The sequence below is a fragment of the Mus caroli genome, chromosome X, assembly GCF_900094665.2.
Source record: "Mus caroli chromosome X, CAROLI_EIJ_v1.1, whole genome shotgun sequence".
Taxonomy (NCBI): Eukaryota; Metazoa; Chordata; class Mammalia; order Rodentia; family Muridae; genus Mus; species Mus caroli.
In genome coordinates, this window is record NC_034589.1 from 36,058,107 (window position 1) to 36,068,260 (window position 10,154).

Sequence of the window (10,154 nt, forward strand, 5' to 3'; positions counted from 1 at the left end):
TCTCCTGTATTTCTTTAAGTGAGTTATTAACGTCCTTCTTGATGTCCTCTACCATCATCATGAGATATGCTTTTAAATCCGGGTCTAGCTTTTCGGTTGTGTTGGGGTGCCCAGGACTAGGTGGGGTGGGAATACTGTGTTCTGATGATAGTGAGTGGTCTTGATTTAAAAAATATGGAACGCTTCACGAATTTGTGTGTCATCCTTGCCCAGGGGCCATGCTAATCTTCTCTGTATTGTTCCAATTTTAATATATGTGCTGCTGAAGTGAGCACCAAGACAACTTTTATAAAGGAAAATATTTTTTTCTTTTTTCTTTTTTTATATTTTTATTAATATTTTTATTACGTATTTTCCTCAATTACATTTCCAATGCTATCCCAAAAGTCCCCCATACCCTCTCCCCCACTCCCCTACTCACCCACTCCCACTTTTTGGCCCTGGCGTTCCCCTGTACTGGGGCATATAAAGTTTGCATGTCCAATGGGCCTCTCTTTCTAGTGATGGCCTACTAGGCCATCTTTTGATACATATGCAGTTAGAGTCAAGAGCTCTGGGGTACTGGTTAGTTCATAATGTTGTTGCACCTACAGGGTTGCAGATCTCTTTANCTCCTTGGATACTTTCTCTTTGTAACTGTCTTATAGCTCTGAAGTTTATCCCATTAACATCCTGGTGGGAAGTATGAAGCACTTAGGCAGACACGATGAAGAGCAGCTGACAGTTCTATATCCAAAGCCAAAGTCAGTAGCAAGAGAAGATGACACACGGTCTAGCTTAAGCATCTGAGACCTAAAAGCCCACATGTAGTGACATATCTCCTCCAACAAGGCCACATCTCCTAATAGTGCCACTTTCTATGACTCTATAGGGGCCATTTTCATTCAAGCTACCTCCACACACACATCATTAAAATGGATTCAGCAGGTTGTATTTATACATTCATGAATATATGAACATACATGCACACATATGTATATGTATGTACCAATACTAAAAAAAGGCTATCAGCTTGAAAGTGAGGAACATGGGGTTGGTTTGAAGGAGGGTGGCTGGCAGGGTTGGTTGGAGGAAAGGAAGGGGGAAAGTAATACAATTATATTCAATTAACCCATATTAAAAATAATTTTAAGAAAAGACTGGCATATTCATGTTTGTTGTTGTTTCTGTTACTACTGCTTTTTTTCTATTTGTTAAAATATGTTCCTGAAAAAAAAATACAAAAAAACAAGAAAGAAAAAGAAACAAAGAAAAAATCCCTCCTTCTTTCTCTGTAAGAGCCACCAGTGATGACACCAGGCTACTCAAGTATTTAGATCACTTTCTACTTTAAGGATGTTTTAATTATGTTTATTTCTGTATGTGTACATGCACATGTATATACTCATGTGTATGTTCATGTATGCCGTGGTGTGCATATGTTCATTGGAGTATATTCTAATATATCCTCTGGTAGTCAGTTTAATCATTCCTGATATCCATCTCTTCCTTTATGGGAATGCCAAGTTAGTATCAAATAAATTGTATCAAAATAAAATAGATCTATTTAAGTTATGAATTATGTCTAGGGATTTTCCTCTAAATGTACTTTATAATTACAACAATGGATAATTATGAGGGGGATATTAGGGGCTTAGTAACTCTACAAATAGTAACAGTGCATATGTTACTTCGTAAAATAGCTGTAATGGTTGATTATACTCAATACACCCATAGTGTAATCATCCGCAGATATGCCCACATCTAATATTTAACAATTTTGTGGATACTAAGCTGGTCTCAAAAATGTGCATAAAAGGCTAAGGATGTATTCAGTTCAGTTGATACTGTGTTTGCATAGTACAGATAAAAGCATTGGGTTTGGTACTTAGCACTGCACTAACTGTGCTTAATGGTGCATTCCTACAACCCAAGCACTCAGCTTGTAGAGGCAGAAACATCAAAAGATCAAGGTTATCCTCAACTACATAGTAAGTTCAAGGCCAGTCTGAGCTCCCTGAGAGTCAGTTTAAAATAAGTATATGCATGAATAATCTGTGTCAAGTGAGGAGTTTATTATATATCATTATAAGAATCATTAAACAAGGCGAATAAGTTATCATAATGCTAAATATATATATGTATATATATATATATAATTTTGTTTTCCAATCACACTCTAATAAAAATTATAAATGAAAGAATTATATTTATACATATAAAACATAATACTTCATAATATAATGAAAATAAATTTAATATGTATAGAGAGAATACATGTGTTATATAAAGCATTTCTATTTCTATACCACGACATAAGAGGTGGTTATCTGGGCCAAGGGTGAGCAGTGTCTTGTCCATTAAAATTAAAATTACAATTACATTCTGTAAAAACATGTTAATTGCTATTTCATATTTGGATATCTGGTATGTATATGTACCTATATTCTTCAAAATACAACATGCAGGTACAATCAACTTAAACAATATTTTTATTTATAAAAATAAAAAAAAGTGTAGTAAACAAATGTATCCTCAAGCCCTAAACAATACAACAAAAGTTTATATAGAAGACTAATGAGTGGAAATATATGAACAATGAAAATTTTTTGAAAGTACTTTACACTTGTTTATCTCACGTATCAAAGGAAAACACTGAGTAAATTGAAAATTCCTATGAAATGGGATAAATATTTGCAAGTACATGTTTAATGAGGAATTTTCATCCATTATATGCATGGAATGCATACAAATCATCTTAGTCTCTGTTCTGTTGCTGTGAAGAGTCACTGTAACCAAGAACTGTTATAAACGAATGCATTTAATTGAGAAACAGAGGCATGGCACTGGAGCAACAACTAAGAGCTTATACCCAGCTCTGCAAGTTGGAGGAAAGGAAGGAGGAGAGAAAGAGATGCAAGAGCCCGGGCCTGGCATGGACTTTTGATAGCTCAAAGCTTATGCTTAATTATACACTTCTTCCAAAAAGACCATACCACTTAATTCTTCCCAAAACAGTTCCCCAAACTAGAGGCCACATATTCAAATCTACCACCTTCTAGGGGCCATTTTCATTCAAACCACAACACAAGTCAACAGCAAAATATGAATAACTTGGTAAGAAAATAAATAAAAGATGCTCAATAGATACTTTTCCAAAGAAGATCTACAAATGATCAATACAGCTCTTTATAAAAAAGCAAACGAAACCACAGCAAGCTGTCACTTACCCCATCATGATGTGCATTATAAATATTCAGAAAAATAACAAATGTTGGAGAGAGTGTAGACAAGATGCAGTTTTGTGCTCTTAGAATGCTATGAAACACAAATAATGAAGTTTTCTAATTATAAAAAGTTTAGTTCCTACATGATCCAGCAATTTCACTTAAGAGAATTTAAATGAATTAATTGGAGACAGAATTTTAAAACATATTGCACATCCATAGTCACTGTTGCCTTGGCTGTAATTGCCAAGAAATGCTGTCAACCCAAATATCCATTAACAAATAAATAGATACATAGTATGTGATATGCAGACATAATGGGGTATCATTAACCATAAAGGAAATCCTACCACTTTCAATGGCACAGATAGGTAGACCTGGAAGATATTTTGCCCAGAGAAAAAGTCAGGCTTAAATAACAGAACATTATGTTCTCACAACTTGGAGACGAGAAGTATAAATTTCAAAATGCCAACATCGTTGGTTTCTTAGGAGGATTTTATTCCTAGCTTTCAGATGACACCCTTTTTGCTGTGTGCTCATAAGGTAAAGGGAGAATGAGCCTCTCCTCATAAGGACATTACTCTCCCATGAGAGTGAACTGTCATGGCATTATCTAGACATAATGATCCCCACAAGTCCCATCTGCAAATACAATCATGCTGGTATATAGGGTAGCAGGACCATGCTATCACCTATGCTATGATTTTAACACAAGGATTTGGGGGAACATACCTCAGTATACAACACTAACTAAACTTGGTTGCATACTAGCATGCTATAAACATTATCAAGACAGGTTTTAAAACATGTCTTTATTTTATACAAATCTTAATTTTACATTATGCTTCATGCTTTTTAAAGCACAGAGAATTTTTCAAAAATTATTTCTTACTCTGCTTTGCATCCCACACTATGTAGGATAATTTATGAGCTAACATGCCTTTAAAAATTGTTATGTTTGCCTGAAATTAAGATATCTAAATTCTAATATAATTAATTTAGAACAGATCAGGTCTAAGACATTCTGAGTAAATAGTTTCTACAGTGTTTAATTACTTTCAGGTCTCTGACAGAGAGAGGTGCAAATATCATTCCATTTATTTATCATCGCCATCATCATTCTCATTATAAGATGTGGTAAGTTATTGCTATTATAAAGTTGCTGGTGCAATAAATAAATACATTTAAATACAAGATGAGGAAAAATGAAGCATGAAAAATTTATATTATTTTCTCAAGATCACATGTTTAAACCATTAGAGGCATTTGAGAGGAACATGACTTCTTTCCCTCCAAGTATTAATAACCCTTTTACCTCTATATAGAATGGTTATCAGCATCTGTCTTTCAGAAAATATATGTTGGAAATAAAAGCAACAGTTACATTTATGCTTCCTTTACTCACTTTATTCTAAAAAAAAAGTATATAAATCAAGCTGTTATTAAAAATATCTTCCTTTTTACCTACTGGATGTATCTGTCTGAGAAATAACCACAAGCAACAGCGAGTAGTCATCAGGATAGGACAAGTGTATATAAATTCACAGAGGTGACTGAAAGAGCCAGGTCTAGCAACCAGTGCCAAAGTTGCAAAGAGATCCCAGAACATTTACAGAAAGGCTGAATGGTACATAGAAAAGGGAAATGGACCTCTTGTAAAGGAACAAAGTAACTGGGTGGCTTGAGCAATGAATGGAAATAAACAAAAGGATAAAGACAGAGAACAAAAATGACAGATGCTCTAATGTTGACTTGAAATTTTTCTGACCCTAAGCTGTCTATTTTGTTATCTAAACAAGAGTGTTTATACTGGTTATTGTTGGCTTTGTAATATACGAAAGACATAATGTTAAAAGTGAATGTCACTTCTCTCAAAAGGCCATAAGAGACATCGTATAAACAACTGAGCATTCAACATGACCTTAGTTTCAGCAGTATTTTTCACTTGCCAATTTCATTTACTTTTGTCTGCTGTTGTGAAATATCGTCTGCTATGAATGTACTATAATGCATTGTTTTGAACAAAAAGTATTTTGTTTGCCTCCATTATAAGTATTCTTAACCCAAGGTTCCTGGAAAAAAATATTCAACAGAAAATTGCATGCTCATTGTTTTTGAATCATTTAAAATTTAATTATGTTTTGAAAAGGAAAAATTTTAAATATCTCTCCTATACCTTCCACCATTATTTCCTCCCAACTTCATGTTTCACCAACTGGATACTCCTATATAATATGTGCCTGCATATAGGGCTATTTACTGGAGCATGTGTAGCATTTCAGGGGCCACATCTCTGAAGAAAACTGATTCTCTCTCTCCCAGCAGTCATCAATAGCCAGCAGCTTCCAGCCAGGAGTATGACTTTAAAGAGTGGACCCTACTCCCTTCCATGTTGGAGTTTTAGCTGGCTCAGTACTGCAAAGGTCTTGTGCATGAAGACCCAGCTACTGTGAGTCATGCGTCTAACTTATCTTATGTCAAGAAGCTTCTTTGAAAATAGATGGTTATTAATACAGAGACACTCAACTTGTTAATGTGTACAGAATACAATACTGGGGAATATCAGTCCTAAATGTATGTTTCACCTGTCCTCTCTCTAAGCCTCAGGGGTAATCGTGGAAGAAGATGAAGAAAGAATGTAAAAGCCAGTGAAATATTGTGCTGATCTATTAGATTACATAAAACATTAAATTCTATTATGCAGAAACACAAATGTAAGCATGTGTATACAAACGCTTGAAATCAGTGGGAAGGCATGGGTTATGAAGGCTTTGTCTCTTCAGAAAGGTTTTGTTACCCTACTGTCTCACGATTAACTTGTAAATACCCATTTTATAAATATTATAGGATTCATATGAAGATATTTCTTTGGCTTTAGATTCATTTACACGTATGACCAGTGCTATGCCAGTAGATGATCATCCGAACCTGGTACTCAATACAGTTAGCCATAGATCCCAATTTGGGGATTAAATTGAAATAGCCTTATTAGATGTGTACCTTTTTCTTTCTGGAAGACATTCAGAAGGATTAGACTGATACTTTTCTATCCCAAAGTGGATTATGATCTTGTTGGATATCATTGTAACTGTGTCATATTGGGAACCTGGAGAATTATTACAAAAAATAAGTCTTCTACTGGTACAAACAACTACATATAACTGATATTTGCAAGGATTGGCTAAGCTTTGGTTCAACAATTATTCAGGAATTTATGTTTAAAATATTTACTAATGTGACACTATAAAATATAATAAAATTTTATCAGAGATTCACTGTCCACATTCCAGACTTCTCTAAAGGCATCAATATTCTTTAAGGACAATATATTCCTATGGGAAACTATTTATTTTATGCTCCTGGAAACAGGAATATGGGAAAAGAATATGGACAAGTAGAGGGGGGGTTGTATAACTGATAGAGGGACATAAATCTTTGGCTTGACATTTCAATTTCATAACCAATTAGGTGTCTCTGCAGCTGTCGAGTATAAGGAAGACTGAGGAGTAAGGGATATGAAAAAATAACAGAGCAAGAAATCCAATGGAGGGGTTTGTACAAGTGTTCATCTCTGGACGTCTTCTGTATGTGTTTGTCCTTGTCCCTCAGAGAAATTTAAAATAGGGAGCTTCTCGTGTTATCAAGCTATGTATGATCTAACGCCATGCCTCACTAGAGAAGCTTGATGGTGGAGTGAAAACTGTGTTCTAGTTCCTACAAAGGCCAATGGGGTACATCTTTTGAAGAATGCCTTATTTAAAATAATGTTTTTTTTAATTAGAAAATGCCCACTGTATTTTAAAATGCAACCAGAATTATTACATTGCAATTGAATTTGATTTTATTAAAGCTTTAAACACGAAAAACACATGATTTCAGTCTATTCTCATTTTCCATACTTCATGTCCTGTCAAACTCCATTGCTTACCATCCAACAAACCATTGACAGTTTCCACCTCTAAGCCCTTACATTCATGCCTTATTGTCCATATTCTTTCTCTCTAAGGAACAGTCCTGTCTTATTCACTAAAAAGTTCTTGAAATATAAATGAAAAGCAGACTTTGGGGAAGGAGAATCTGCTAAAACACACTTGTTCAAAAAATGCCATCTTTATTTCTAACCCTCTATATTGTAACTTGTGATTGAGATTTAAAAAATAAGCAGCTACTTTCTATTTTAACCTCCAAGAGCATGATATTCTAGATATGCCTACAGATTTCTTAATATATCTGACACCATGTAGTAGCAAGGAGAGAACTGATACACAAAATACCAGGCCCAAATACAGCCACTGTATTCTATGGATACCATAACATTCAAATACTTTCTACTGAAATTTCCTGAATGAGAGTCACTTTTACTTTTGCCTTTACTTGTAACTTTACACACACACACACACACACACACACACACACACACACACACACACTGCACTTGTAATAAATCTATAAATCTTTATCACTTGTGGGAGTTTGAGTAAGGTAATACAAACCAGGCCTGCCACTGTGCCTGGAATTTTCATATAGCTCGCTCTTTATTTAATTTTTTTGCACTATTTATGTAGCATGTCTGTGCATAGATGTGTGTACTGTTGCATTTGTTTGGAAGTCAAAGAAAAACTTGTGGGAGTCAGTTCAGATGTTTTATTCCACTGTGTTAATTATGGTACTTGAACTCACATCACCTGGTTTGGCAACAAGTGCCTTTATCCATTCAGTCATCTCTCAGGCACTGTGGCTACATTTTTGCCTGTTTTACTATTGTTAACAGATTTTGCTGAAAGGACCCTGATATAGGTGTCTCCTGTGAGCCTTTGCCAGTGCCTGGCAAATACAGAAGTGGATGCTCACAGTCATCTATAGGATGGAACACAGGGCCCCCAATGGAGGAGCTAGAGAAAGTACCCAAGAGCTGATTGGGTCTATAACCCTATAGGTGGAACAACAATATGAACTAATCAGTACCCCCAGAGCTTGTGTCTCTAGCTGCATATGTAGCAGAAGATGGCCTAGTTGGCCATCACTGGGAAGAGAGGCCCCTTGGTCTAGCAAACTATATGCCCCAGTACAGTGGAAAGCCAGGGCCAAGAAGTGGGAGTGAGTGGGTAGGGAAGCAGAGCAATGAAGAAGGAGAAATGAAGAAAATATCTAATAAAATAGAATTTTTGTATCTTGGTTTATTAGAAACAACAACAACAACAACAACAAAACAAAAAACAAAAAACCCAACAAACAAAAAACAGAGGATAAAGCTCCTGGAAAGAGATTCTTAGCACTTCCAGTTTGGCACACAGTCAGTACTGAACAAACTTCTTATGGACAAAATTGGGCAACTCCTCCCCCATATCACTGAATTTCAGGTCTTTTTAATTTTTTTTTAAAGCAAGTGGCACAGTTCATAATGATGTTTTACTAAGCATTGCTTTTTCAAATAAATAGCTTGCCTGCCTTCTTTTTCACTGTTATAGATTTCTTTCTATTAGAGCTCTGCAAACGTGTTTATGACATATTTTTGCCAAAGGCTAACTTTAGCAGTAGTGCCATGTATCACAAAGGATGTGTCATATAAGCAAATTATATAATATAAAGTCATGGACTCTTCCCATTATTTTAGCAAGAGTCTTTTTAGTTTAAAGTGTGGTGATCTGTATCAAACTCTTTTCTAGGAGGCTAAAAATGTAAACTGTACTTGAATTGATGTCACTGATGTCTTTTATTCAGAACGGGAAGCACTTTGTCAAACTTATTTTCATATATATCTGGTGTGACTAGATACCCTCAAGGAAATTATTTTTCATGAATGAATTTGAAGGATTAAAAGGCTCACCAAAGTCACATGAAATACATAACTATGAAGTATAGTCTCATTTTATGGCTATCACCTCCTTACACTTACATAGTGTTTTATGGCTTGCAAAGCACTTTGAAATATATTATCTCATTTGTTCCCTACAACAGAAGTCTGTGATATAGACAAGGAAGGCATCATTCCATTTTGTATATAAAAACCAAATAAGTTAACTGACTTTACCAAGGTCACAGAGATAATAAGTAGTGAAAAGAAAGCAGGCAAAGGACCCAAAGACTTTTTTCCCCTAAGGATTTTGAGACAGTCTCTTAACATAGTCTTGCTTGGCTGTCATGAAACTCTCTCTCTGACTCTGAATTCACTGTTTGCCTCAACGTTTTCGATTTTGATTGGTGTTTTCAGGAGTCCAACTATGATCATTTGATGCTTTATGAAAACAACATTTTGACCAACATGTTAAAAACTGAAATAAAACAGTATATATGGTAGAGCATCACAATGAGTAAAGGAATAAATTGTTCCATGAAGCTTTGGTTTTAGTTTTGTATAGTATGATTTAAAATTTGATTCTAAATGTGGAATATAGTGAGATGAATAAATGGGAAAACATTGATCTACAATCTGGTCAAATGATTGATATGTCAAGTTGTTTATCATGCTACTGGTTTTAATTGTAAAACAATTGTGGATTAAAATGATATACTTTTGCATGTCATTAGCTAACTATTAATTATGTGGGGAGTTTCATTGTTTGAATAATTTTTATTTTTGCTATTTTATGGTTAAGATTATAATTACATCATTTCACCTTCCAAACCCTCCCAAAAAGCCCTGTTCAAATTCATGGCCCCCTTTTAAAAACAATGTTGTGACATGAATATATGTATATACATATATATTCATAAATATAACCAGATCAGTCTGAATAATGTTACTTGTATGTATATTTTCAAACCTAATCATATTGTATCAGAAGTCAATTGATGTACTTTTCCCTGATGAAGACTATTTCTCCTCTCTCAGCATCATAAGTTACCTGTAGTTCTTTGTATAGGTTGGAGTCCTCACTTTTTTTTTTTATTACGGATTTTCCTCAATTACATTTCCAATGCTATCCCAAAAGTTTCCCATACCCT

General features: G+C 34.8%; 1 protein-coding gene and 1 non-coding gene across 6 annotated transcripts in view; both read right to left on the reverse strand.

Moving 5' to 3' along the window:
- The window catches only part of Tenm1 (teneurin transmembrane protein 1), an 811,210-nt gene that overhangs the window by 374,751 nt on the left and 426,305 nt on the right, over positions 1–10,154 (reverse strand). The gene's annotated exons all lie outside the window — the stretch shown is intronic.
- Positions 169–275, reverse strand: LOC115030248. The gene has a single exon (XR_003835840.1). It is a non-coding gene; the product is annotated as a U6 spliceosomal RNA (small nuclear RNA).